Raw genomic sequence first — 13,389 nt, forward strand, 5'->3', positions numbered from 1 at the left:
AATATTGTGTTTGCTTCCCTCGTGTTCACACAGGCACCAGGCAGGCAGTGAGTGCTTGTTATATGGGAAGTAACCTGATCGGACCAGAAACAATAGATGCGAGAAGGACGTTTGGCTCATCACACCTGCGACATATCCACATAATTACGTGCATGATCTGGTGGCTCTTCGGAGTTTGTTGTTATTTTTGACGTATGTAAATACAACGCACAACGAGGCCATCATTGCCCATTTAAAGGCTTGTGCTATGGTTGCCAACCTATCTATGGTTGTTTGTCTGTCCTTTTAAGTTGCTGAGCCACAAGCAAGGGAGCGACAAGTACCAGTTTTGAAGTCTTTGGTAGGGCTCAGACGGGATTTTACTTTGAACCGCCGACCTCCCAGACTGGGTACGGGCGCTCGAACCATAACGCCACCGAATATGGCGGGAAAGTTTGACCTCCGCACCACGTATGCTTGCCACACTCATTAGTCCAAAGCTTCTCCCTAACTTGTATCCTTTCTTTCTCCGATCGACTTCTCTTCTTTTCCTTTTCTTGATCTTTATTTGTTTTCAATTCATCCACCACCCTCCCCTTCTGCAATTCTTCCTCCTTACATATTAATAAATAAATGCCCCCTATTCTGATTTCCTATAATGGCATGGTTGGTCTATCTGGCCACGATACCAACCTGAATGCTGACTTGAGAAACTGTAGGACGCATGACATCTTCATAGCAACCGGTGAAACAGGACAGCCGATTTTACATCCTCTCCCAAGGAAGCCATATTCCACGATGCAACACTCTTCATTTAAGAGCACCACACTAAAACGGAATTTTTAGTTGAATTTGGTTCTTTAAAGGATCCAAACCAGAACGACGCAGCTTGCAAACGTATCAAATAAGCGATCCTACCCTTGAAAGTAGAATGAAGAACTATCGTCCCGCTTGTGAAGTCATATCGATCTGCATCAGCGTTCATCTCGGTATGCTAACCACCATGGGAAGCAAGAAGCTAACGTTTCAGGCGTTAACTCTTCGTCCGAGCAAAACACGTGGAGAAACTGCCCTCGTTGGGTTAACGCCACAAATGCCAGCTCCTCCTTACTTCCCACGGCAGTTAGCTTGCCTCAATCAACCTTCTATTGATTTAATCCATTATCCTTCCCCAGAAAGCCTAACCCATTGTATAAGTTGGAGAAATTCTCTAGATCTTTCTTCGGTGTTCACCTGCCCAACAGGATATCACAAGAATTGTGTGTCGGCCTTTATCTGTCCAGCTTGGGTTCATTTCCCAACGGAATAAGATCCAATTACAAACTGTCATCTCATCGTGCTCCAGGTAGCACAGAGTTGCATCGCATAGAAAGCCTTGGCTTTTGGAAGAGATGTTAATCTGGCTGTACCATCTGCTTGTAATTTTTTGGAGGATGTTAAAGATCTGATAGTGCAAAGTCTGGGACATCGCTTGCTGGCATTCTGGCCAAATTTCAAACACCTGCCCTTCACGACCACTGGGAAGGCAATTGCAAATAACAATGTATCCCTCGCAACGAGACTGCTTCAGCAGCACCTCATTGACTGCCTAGAACGGTCCGTGGGATTGTAAGGCATGAATGTTTGATACAGCAACTGCGTACATCAGAATTCATCCAAAACTTGGAAAATTTGCATTACTCTATTCATAACTATAAGCTATAGTTGTCAACTGTAAGTTGTCTCCCAGTAGTCTTTTTTTGTCTTAGTCCATAGAGTGAGCCGTAATCAATAAACATCTTCAAAATATCTGCTTCTGGCAACGGCCTGCTTCAAAACGAAACTACGTATGACATCAACAGCATCACCATCTTTATATTTACAATAGTGATCCTTGTGGCTGGCAAAATGGCCTATAGGTATGCACACATGCCTCGAGGCTGTTGAGTCTGGATTTGAATCTCAGCCCAGCTATAAACTGTCATCCTGGTGTTTCACAGGCAGGATGATTCATTAATGTGTGTCCCATCTGCAGGCATTAGTTGGTGGGTGTTAAAAATCCCACGTTGTCCTTCGTGAAGAGTAGGAGAGCTATGGCCGGCACCATGAACAAATTACAAATTCCTGCCCTAAATATTGATGGGAAGGTAGCGGCAAACCACCCAGTATGATCCTTGCCAAGAAACTGCTTCAGCAGCACCGACGATGTGTAGCAGAGTATGGTACATCAGAATCAGAAAAAGTGACACCTGAATGTGAAAAATGGGTGTGGGGGGGGGGTGAGGAGGTTGTATTGTGTGAATGCTTGTCAAACAACATGGTTGCCAATGCTGTTTGCTCAGTGATTATGATATCATTGAAATCCTTTGTCCTACTTGAAAAATGTAACCAAAATCAAACAACGTTTTCTTTGATCAATCGTCATCTGTCTGTCCCCATGACCTCAAGCAGATTGTTATGATTCGACGTGGTGGTGTTCATTTTTGCTGTGGGCCATAAAACAGATGGCGTTTTAGTATTTTTTAGGAAAAATGTTTTTAGTTTTCTTTTAGTTTAGGAAAACACGAAGTGTTTTCCAGTTTTCACTGGAAAACTGACAGGAATTACAGGAGACAGTAATTCATGGTATTGGACCAGGGTGCTAACCATAACTTCCCTCCTTTTCATTGAAAGACGCTGTGGGATCTTTAACATCCTTCAATGTTCATTGCCAGTAGTCACCTCCCCAACTTAACGTCTATACAAGAGACGGTGCCCTTTGTGATGCAACTCCCTACCTAAGAAGCACCAATCCAACAATTAATTCAGGTCAGTAATCAAACCCAAACTAAACAGCTCAAAGGTAAGCGCGCAACTTCCGCATCAACACTGACTTCCAAACGATGTTTTTCCTCCAAATTGTGCCTTGCACTGGAGTAATTTTCTGTTTGCAATGTAGTACTGTAGTAAGTTACAAATTGCACTGTTGTAAATTTGCACGGCAGTAATTTTCAAACTGAAAACACAGGTACATAAACTATAAGCATGATAAAAAGCTGCGCCTCGCCATTCAGACTTTCACCTTGAACTCTCGACCCTTATTCGAACACAGACATGGTTATCAGTAATCACACAACTAGAAACAACTCCTCCCATTGTTGGGATGGGGTGGTGTAGAAGGGTGGGCATTGGTGAAGCCAGATGCAAGACACCTGATGATAAGTTTGATTGAATTCACTGAAAGAATTTGGTCGTTATAAAAATAGATAAAACACTACTTGAAATAAAATAAATAAATAATGGATTGATTAATGATGGCTTAAAATAAACTTGATAGCTTCTTAAGTAACAGAATCGACAATTCATTGAAATGGACACAGTTTATAGGGAGAAAAATCATGGAAAATACATCAAATATAATAGTAACAATATATATTGAGAACCAGACTTGGTGGTGTAATGGTGAGAACATCCGCTCTGAGTCTTGGAGGTGGGTCGTTCAAATAACACTGCCGGCCCCTGAGTCATACCAAAAACTTTATTTATAAAAAAAATGGTACGTGCTGTTTCCTCACTTGATGTTCAGCATGTAAATGGATAGACTGGATTGAGTATCGACAAACAATGCTGGGAAGGCAATGGCAAACCATTGGTACATAACCCTTTCCAAGAAACTGCTTTTGCAGCACCAACACTCTGTGTAGAGTAGAGTACACAAAATCAAATCAATATATCGACAATCGTAATTTGTCCATAACGAAACTCCCTTTTTATGTCTAAACCTCATGTATGCACACAAAATCAAACCAATATATCGATAATCGTAATTCGTCCAGCACCAAACTTCCTATTTTGACGCTAAACCTCATATACGCACACAAAATCAAATCAACATATCGACAATCTTAATTTGTCCATAACCAAACTCTATTTTTATGTCTAAACCTCATGTACGCACACAAAATCAAATCAACATATCGACAATCTTAATTTGTCCATAACCAAACTCTATTTTATGTCTAAACCTCATGTACACACACAAAATCAAATCAACATATCGACAATCTTAATTTGTCCATAACCAAACACTATTTTTATGTCTAAACCTCATGTACGCACACAAAATCAAATCAATATATCGATAATCGTAATTCGTCCAGCACCAAACTTCCTATTTTGACGCTAAACCTCATATACGCACACAAAATCAAATCAACATATCGACAATCTTAATTTGTCCATAACCAAACTCTATTTTTATGTCTAAACCTCATGTACGCACACAAAATCGAATCAACATATCGACATTCCTAATTTGTCCATAACCAAACTCTATTTTAAGTCTAAAACCTCATGTATGCACACAAAATCGAATCGACATTCATAATTTGTCCATAACCAAGCTCCCTCTTTTGACGCTAAACCTCATGTACAGCCGTCCGAATCCTCACCACCATGATACAAAGTAACGTATTGAAACTTAAGTTATATTCACACAGCTCATCCATCGGAACTAGTCTGTAGTCATATCCAAAAATTAATTAACACTCGTTAAACGGAATGAAGAGAGCTAGTTGGCATCAAAAAGGAACTATGCCAGTGGAACACATGATGCCTGTTCTTGAACAATCGGTATATGAATGGTAATGCTGTGTTCATTCTTTTAGTGTCGATGCTTGAAATAATCTAGGAGGAATTAATAACTAGTCGGGACCCATGGTAAAATGTGTAATGTGACTACCACCATGTAATGTAAAATGTGACTTTAAGTCCTCAACTTATCTCCCCCTCACAAACCCAAAGTGCTCAACCTCTGTCTCCCAACTCCAAGTCCTCACCCTCCCCCTCCCAACACGAAGGCGTGTTCTCTTCCCCACTCCAAGCCTTCCAACCCTCTCCTCACCCGACACGGCTGCCTGTCCAACTCACAATCCCGTGAGATATGTGGAAAAGATACGTGACCATAAGCAGGTCATGGCTTCTCACGGTCACCAGTCCAACTTGCAATCCAGCGAGATATGCAGAAAGGATATTTGACAATAAACGACCTGATATCAATTATCTCTTCCTGGTGCATATATACACACTTTGTAAAAAGTAAATAATGACCAAAGACTTTTAATAATGACATAGGTTTAAGCCCTTCTTAAGAGAATGTCAATCCCCTCCCCACTTTAAGCCTTCAATCCCCCTTCCCACCCATCACGGCCAGCTGTCAAACTGACAATCCCACGAGATATGTGCAAAAGACAAGTGAGCGTGAACAGGTGCCTGTCCAACTCACAATCCTGCGAAACCAATTATATTCTTCCTGATGCATATATACACATCGTTAAAAGTAAATAATGACCTCTGGCAGAGAGAGACCTTTTATAATGACATGAGCCTAAGCCCTGCTTGAGAGAATGCCACTGTGATTTAGGCACCGTATAAGTAAACAGACCACTTCCTCGATTCGCTGAGGCCGATCTTCACAAGGCCTGTGATATCTTTAGGGCTTCAAGCAAGTGCTGAAGCCCTATTGAAATCGTTATTTTGTTTTGTTTTTGTACACATAGTTGAGGCTCGTGGAAGTGCTAGTACTAGTACTGAACTGATCAGGATGCAACAGAACAAAAGGAGCAGAGAGAGAATGTGGGGGGAAAATGTCAACAGCGGAGCCAAAGGCTAAGATGGGGTGAGGCAGACAAACAATGGTTGTGGGGAGGAATGTGGAGCAGGAGAGGAAGGATGCATACAGAAGGGAACTATCAGGAGGGAAAACTGGAAGTTTGGAAGTCGGAGGGGTTAATGAGGGTAGGAATGATCATGGTTTTGGATATGGGACAATCTCAGGTGGTGGTGAACAGCTGTCTTGAAGAGCTGGAGGGAAGAATGAGACTGAAGAGGATGTGGATGTTAGTTCCACAGGTTGGAAAAAAGAGAAACAAATGAGTGAAGTTGAGCAGTGATCCTGGATTTAGGTAGTTTCATCAGAAGGGGGTTGATGGTGAACTGTGTGACCCATGCAGAAACCCGATGGGGACAAAGCACGGAAAGAGCAGAGGGTGCAAGACCAGAAAGGAGGTGGTATAAGTCAGAGAGACCACCGACCTGTCTGTGATGGAAAAGTGGTGGGCTCATCAACTCAGCATCATCGTGGTATATTCCAATCATCTTCAAGGCCTTGGTTTCCACCGTCAATCAAGCTGTGGATGAAAGTCTTGTTGGTGGATAGGAGTTCAGGTGTGGCAAAGAAGTACTTTGTACGACAGAGAATGCCCAGTCGGTGACTGGCTTTGGAGGCCAAAATGTGGATGACCCAAGAAAGATCATACCTGATAGTGAGACCCAAGAGATGGAATGACTGAACTTCCTCAAGAGGATTGTTCAGAAAGTAGATTGGAGGGTTTGCCAGACGGTCCTTTCAGAGAGAGATAGTGAGAGTGTGAGATTTGTCAGGATTGAAAGACATTTTCAAAGTGTTTGACTCGCTTCTGATTTATTTCAAGGTCTGAAAAGAGGGAAGAGGTTGCTGCCTGTCGAGCTGAAGAATGACAGATGTCATGGCGGAGGGTGGAGTCATCAACAAATCGATGAAGAGGATTTTCCAGAGAGATAATTGATGAAGATCAGGAATAGGACGAGGCCCAGAACTCTGTTGTGGCACTCCAACCTTGACAGGGAGAGGAGATGAAAGTATTTCATTGAGTGCCACACGTGGGCTTCAAGAGTAGAGGAAGACAGTAAGCTATGTGTGGAGTTGACCTTGGATGCCATAGGTGGAGAGTATGGAGAGTCAGGCAAGATGCCAAACTATCAAAAGCATGAAATATGTCCAGTGAGATGCCCCTGATTTCATGTCTGACATTGAGGACCTCGATCTATTGGTGGAGGAGTATAAGCAGCATGTCCAAGGTGGAGTGACCTAGTCTGAAACCAAATTGGTTATCTGAGATGAGGTTGTTTGAGAAGGAGAAGGATTTCATATCAACTACGATGATGGATTCAATGACCTTACTGCTGATTGGAAGTAAGCGAATTGGTCTGTAGTTAAGGGGATTCGTTTTTGCACCTTTTCATTTAATGCTGTGATGTTGGCAAATTTCCAAGGAGATGGAAGTTAACTGAGTGCAAATGACAGGCAGGGTGAAAACGGCAGAGAGAGGATGTGCAAGAACAGTAGAGAAGGTTTTTCAGACATGTGAGGCGATACCATCCTGTCCGGTAGCAGAGTCAGAGTCGAGGGTTGAAAGAAACTTCTCTACCTTCTCAATTGCAAACGACACAGAGTCCAGGAGCAGTTGGGAACATCAGGGAAGGGTGCGTACAGAGAGTGAGGGGTTTGGGACACAAGATTTGGAAGCAAACCCAGAATTGAGGCATTCAACCTTCTCACAAGTGGAGTCGGCTGTGGAGCCAGTTGAAGAGAGGGAGGGTATGGAAGGGGAGCATACACCAAAGACAGATTTAACAAGGCGCCACCAAGTTTTAGAGGATGGAGACAAGTTTAAAAGTTCATTCTTGAAGTTGGACAGATGTTTTATGGCTCCTCTAAGAGTGGACACACACTTGTTATGGACTTTTGGAATACCCTGAGATTGCCTTCGGTCAGATTAGCCTTCCAATAAGAGAAGGCATGTTGTCTCAGAGCAACTGCCTCGCCAAAGGAAGGAAGGGTCGTATAATTGAAGATGAGGTGGGATGAGAGAGAGAGAGAGAGAGAGAGAGAGAGAGAGAGAGAGAGAGAGAGAGAGAGAGAGAGAGAGAGAGAGAGTCAGAGAGAGAGAGAGACAGAGAGAGAGAGAGAGTCAGAGAGAGAGAGAGAGTCAGAGAGAGAGAGAGTCAGAGAGAGAGGAGAGAGAGCAGAGAGAGAGTCAGAGAGAGAGAGAGAGAGAGTCAGAGAGAGAGAGAGAGTCAGAGAGAGAGAGTCAGAGAGTCAGAGAGAGAGAGTCAGTCAGAGAGAGAGAGTCAGAGAGAGAGTCAGAGTCAGAGAGAGAGTCAGAGAGAGAGAGAGAGTCAGAGAGAGAGAGAGAGTCAGAGAGAGAGAGAGTCAGAGAGAGAGAGAGAGAGTCAGAGAGAGAGAGTCAGAGAGAGAGTCAGAGTCAGAGAGAGAGTCAGAGTCAGAGAGAGAGTCAGAGAGAGAGAGAGAGTCAGAGAGAGAGTCAGAGTCAGAGAGAGAGGGAGTCAGAGTGAGTCAGAGTGAGTCAGGGAGAGAGAGAGAGACAGAGGGAGAGGGAGAGTCAGAGAGAGAGAGAGAGTCAGAGAGAGAGAGAGAGAGTCAGAGAGAGAGAGAGTCAGAGAGAGAGAGTCAGAGAGAGAGAGTCAGAGAGAGAGAGAGAGTCAGAGAGAGAGAGAGAGTCAGAGAGAGAGTCAGAGAGAGAGAGAGAGAGTCAGAGAGAGAGAGAGAGTCAGAGAGAGAGAGAGAGTCAGAGAGAGAGAGAGAGTCAGAGAGAGAGAGAGATATATATATATATATATATATATATATATATATATATATATATATATATATATATATATATATATATATATAGTAGTAGTTTTCTGTGGAAGAATTCCAAAGCTGAGTTAACATCAGGGGCAGTCGATATAGGAGACCAGTCCTGAAGTGAGATGACTGCATGCAGTCCCTGCCAATCTACCTGAGTGAACTGCTAGACTTGCTGTTGCTGAGGCAGCTCTCTGGGAATAGCCAGAGAGATGTGGAATTTCACGAGCATATGATCAGATGAACCAATTGGAGCAAAGGAAGAGCACTCGACATTTGCGAGAAATTCGTCATTACAAAGTCCAGAAGAGAGAATTTGCCTTTGGGAGATATAGGGTGGAAAAGTTCTCAGATTGAGTCAGTCCCATCACAGAAGTCCTTTGCTGAAGTGTCATATTTGGTAAGAGAGGTATACACCCAGCCCAGGGGCAAATTCAGGAATTGGGTGGGGGGGGGTGGGGTTTCCAAATAACAGAAAATTATAAATTTTCCAAACTGTTTTCCAAAAAATTTCCTAATAAATTACTGTGAGCTGTTAGTGGTTTATTGTTTATTAGGCACTGTATTGATCCAGTTTTTTCTGAGGCTTCTGGCCTTTTTTGTGGCACACGTTCGTGGGAGAAGGAGTTCTGGGTGACCAAGGAACCCCTGGGTTTGCCACTGTTATGGTAAATATTTTTTTGTTGGGAGAGAGGGGGGGTTCTGGGCAACCAGGAAACCCCCCTGGATTTGCCACTGCAGCCAAGGTGCATGGTGACAAATTAAATCACTATATATGAGAAAGAGAGAGTTCGGATGAGTGGTTAAAAGTTTATTCATGTCGGCTTATAGAGAGAAAGAGATGTAGATGGAGTCATCACTGTTCAGAGGACGGCACAACACACAGATGAACAAGAGGTGGGAGTAGAGGGGAAGTCACAGCCAAAGCGACTTGTATGGGTTGGAAGGTGGAAAATCCATAGAAGGGCAGTGAGAAATTGATGTAAAGTGTAACTTCGCCACTGTGGCATGGTTCAGGCCTATCGAATCAGAGGAGACAATAACTGGGAGAGACGCTAAGGAGTTGGGGACGTCCTGTGGGAGGAAGGATTCTGTTAAACAGATGATGTCTTGTTTATTGGCAGCGGTCTGGATTGAGAGTTCTGTCAGGTTAGAGCGGAGACCTCGGATATTTGAGTTCCACACAGTTGGAGATGGGGGGGGGGGAGGGAAGGACGCATGGGGATGGTGCAGGATGAGGTGGGGGAGGCTTGGTGGGAACAAGGTGAGGCTTTGGGGGGTGACAGGTGAGGTTTGAGTGTATGGGTTGTGGGGGAAGGTTTGAGTGTGAGGGGTGCAGAGGAAGGGATGAGTGGTTGGCATGCGGGTGAAGATTTGAGTGTGTGACGTGCGGAGGAAGGTTTGAGTCTGTGCGGTGAAGGGGAAGGTATGAGTGTGTGGGTTGTGGGAGAAGGTTTGAGTGTGTGGGGTACGGGGGAAGGTTTGAGTGTGAGGTGTGTGGGGGAAAGTTTGAGCGAGAGGTGTGTGGGGGAAGGTTTGAACGAGGTGTGTGGGGGAAGGTTTGAGCGAGAGGTGTGTGGGGGAAGGTTTGAGCGAGAGGTGTGTGGGGGAAGGTTTGAGCGAGAGGTGTGTGGGGGAGGTTTGAACGAGAGGTGTGTGGGGGAAGGTTTGAGTGAGAGGTGTGTGGGGGAAGGTTTGACTGAGAGGTGTGAGAGGTGTGTGGGGGAAGGTTTGAGCGAGAGGTGTGTGGGGGAAGGTTTGAGCGAGAGGTGTGTGCGGGAAGGTTTGAGCGAGAGGTGTGTGGGGGAAGGTTTGAGCGAGAGGTGTGTGGAGGAAGGTTTGAGCGAGAGGTGTGTGGGGGAAGGTTTGAGTGTGTGGGTTGCCTGGGAAGGTTTGAATTTGTAGGATTCCTGGGAAGGTTTGAGTTTGTGGGATACCTGGGAAGGTTTGAGTTTGTGGGATTCCTGGGAAGGTTTGAGTTTGTGGGATTCCTGGGAAGGTTTGAGTTTGTGGGATGCCTGGGAAGGTTTGAGTTTGTGGGATGCCTGGGAAGGTTTGAGTTTGTTGGATGCCTGGGAAGGTTTGAGTTTGTCGGATGCCTGGGAAGGTTTGAGTTTGTGGGATGCCTGGGAAGGTTTGAGTTTGTGGGATTCCTGGGAAGGTTTGAGTTTATGGAATATCTGGGAAGGTTTGAGTTTGTGGAATGCCTGGGAAGGTTTGAGCTTGAGGGGTGGGGGGGGAGGTTTGAGTGTGTGAGGTGCAGGGAAGGTTTGAGTGTGTGAGGTGCGGGGGGGTGCATGGGAATGCTTGAGTGTGTGTTGCATGTGAAGGTTTGAGTGTGTGAGGTGCTTGCGAAGTTTTGAGAGTGTGGAGTGTGGGGGAGGGGTTTCGGAGGTGGGGTGAGCGGAGCCTATCAGCTCAAAATCATTTTAACTGTCACCTTGGTAGATCTACAGTGAAGGAAAAACTTATAGTGTGGTCTGTTAGAATGAATATTCAACCATACCGTGCACTTCCAGAAGAAAGCACCAAATTTTGTATTAACGTAGTTATGATAGTAACAATGGGATTTGACCCTGGCGGCCATTTTCCAATATGGCGGACGGATAGACGTCAGGTGGACTTCAGAAGCATATAAAATACACTGAAGATGAACGAATAATTAATTTTTGACAAGCCTGTACCCCCTAAATCGACCCCAAGGATCCCAAAAATGACATTTAAAACAAGCTCAGATCACTTGTTGACCATCTTTATGCTTTCTCGTCATGGTCAGTTCAATTCAAATATTGGCCAGAAGTTCATTTGATTCCACCGACCATATCCTACAACCTGAAACACAAACTGCTATAATATGAAAGATCCCACGTCCAACAAAGGAGCGGCAGAGCACAAAACAACCACTCACACAAACAAATCGATTCACAAAAAGATCATGTCACCCTCCAGTCCACGGGATCAACTGTTACGTCCTACCTGCTCAACAGGTACAGTCTTCCTCGCAACCACGACTCGCAAGTCTATTTCGCACACACATTTACATAGGTGAGTGCACTTCAAGTCCGCGCGAGCGCATTTGCAGACACGACATGCATTATTACACCTGCATCTAATGAGCTGATGACATGCTTTTGAAATGAGCGGTTTCGTCATCCACAAGGGCTCCCATTTGCCGTCGTCGACCTTTCTCCAACCATAAGCAGATGGTGTAGCTTGCGGGTGACATGGGTCAGGACTGGTCATCCAAATTCCACATTGATAGGAGGCACGTTTGAAGTGCTGGGTTAAGGCATCCTGCAATACACAAGTCATTTAACATTAGAGCGGGAGGGTATTTAAACTATCTTAGTCCACAACATCAGCCTGAATCTTGACGGGATCCTGGGAGTTACATGGTCCCTGGAGTGAGCTCTGTATTTCCATACTTCCATTAACCAAGTCGTCCTCAATGGTGTCTATTGCTAAAAAACAACAAAAAAATTAAAGGCTCTCGATTATTACCTGTGTCGGTGGCAGTTGATCAAGGCTCTTGACGGATTTCCAGCAAAACAGATTCTTCCGTGCTTCGTTCACGGTGGGACACTCAAGTGAACAGTCATACATTGTACAGACAAACTTCTCAACGGTTTTGAATTGCAATGAGTCCTGGTCTGGGATGGTGAACGGATTGTGGGTAATGTATAACAATGCCTGTGTCAGCTCAGGGCACAAAACCCATGCGAGCCATGCCGTCTTCTTTCCTTTGTAGGCGAAGGCTAATGTCATGTCACATCCAAAGCATGGAAGGCAGGCAAGCAGGACTTCATCTCCAAGGTCAGTGGCTATGACGTGAATTTTCTCGTCGACCTCTAGCATAGAGAAACAGATGAGATCCCGATCTGTGTCCTCTTGGCAGAAGAAACAAAGGCTGCCATCGAAGCACCTGCGACTCTGTCTTTTCGAGGGTGGAGTTGGCAATGGAACTTCATCATACCCAGCGGCATCCCGAAGTTTTTTTCGCTCGTGCCAGCATGGTGTTGTTGAACTTCAATTTGCACGTCTTATGCCGTTTCCCCCTTAACAGTTCAGTGTCACTTTCTCCGAACCGAAATGGGACGGGCATGAATCCAATCTGGTGGAATTCATCGACATTTATCAAGAAGCTCCTGTACGTTTCTATGGACTTGGCAACAGATGGAAGATTTCCAGGACACCTGACCAACTCACTTGTAGCTACCTGACAAATGACGCATCGTTTCCAGTCAATGGCTGTACAGACATCAATGCCTGCATCAGCGATCTGGAAGAAAAAAAAAACCTAAATATTAATAAATCATGCCATTGAAAGACAGATCCAGAAAATTATCAGGGCCAATAAAATTCACGAGATGCCAGACCTGGGTCAAGAGAGTTAGGGGATGTACAATTTAGCGTGGGAAATTTACTTTCTCAGTGACTGAAGGGTCAATGAATGTGCATGGCGATCGCCTGATTCGGGCTAAAGAAAGTATAGGTGACTCGTATGCGTGATAGGGGCTTGCCTCTGTCTTGGCGTGCTATTAATGCAAAGTAGGTTATTGGTCAAAACAGCCTGAACAGTGTTCTTCATTCAAGGTCATTGTCACCCACACTCACTTCTCACCACCACGGGCACTCGGTTTCGGTAGACGAGAAACGAAAATTACGTACCTGCATGCTTCAATCAATACTATGGACAATAATACAAATGGATTTTGCTCATTAGACCCTTTTCAACTGCTAAGCCTCTCCAAAATTACAACTGCAGCGACTGAATTTCATTGTGATTATTGACATTGTGAAGTGAAGTGAAGTGAGAATTGATGACGAGGCATCAACAACTAACTAACCAAATCAACAGCTTACAAAACATCTCCCTATTTCCTGTTTCATCATATTTAAACATATCAATATAAATATTACCTGGTTGAAAGATTCATTCATCTTTTCCTGGCGTTTCCAGCGAAAAATAGCGAGTGAGAAAT

The 13,389-nt window shown here is 44.4% G+C and overlaps 1 protein-coding gene across 12 annotated transcripts in view; it reads left to right on the top strand.

Annotated features, from left to right (window-relative positions):
* Nucleotides 1-13,389, top strand: part of LOC147025072 (L-lactate dehydrogenase-like) — a 188,984-nt gene that overhangs the window by 828 nt on the left and 174,767 nt on the right. The window lies entirely within an intron of this gene.

This window comes from Eptatretus burgeri, chromosome 6 (assembly GCF_056783735.1).
Source record: "Eptatretus burgeri isolate ZD-2024b chromosome 6, Ebu_testis_v1, whole genome shotgun sequence".
Classification (NCBI taxonomy): Eukaryota; Metazoa; Chordata; class Myxini; order Myxiniformes; family Myxinidae; genus Eptatretus; species Eptatretus burgeri.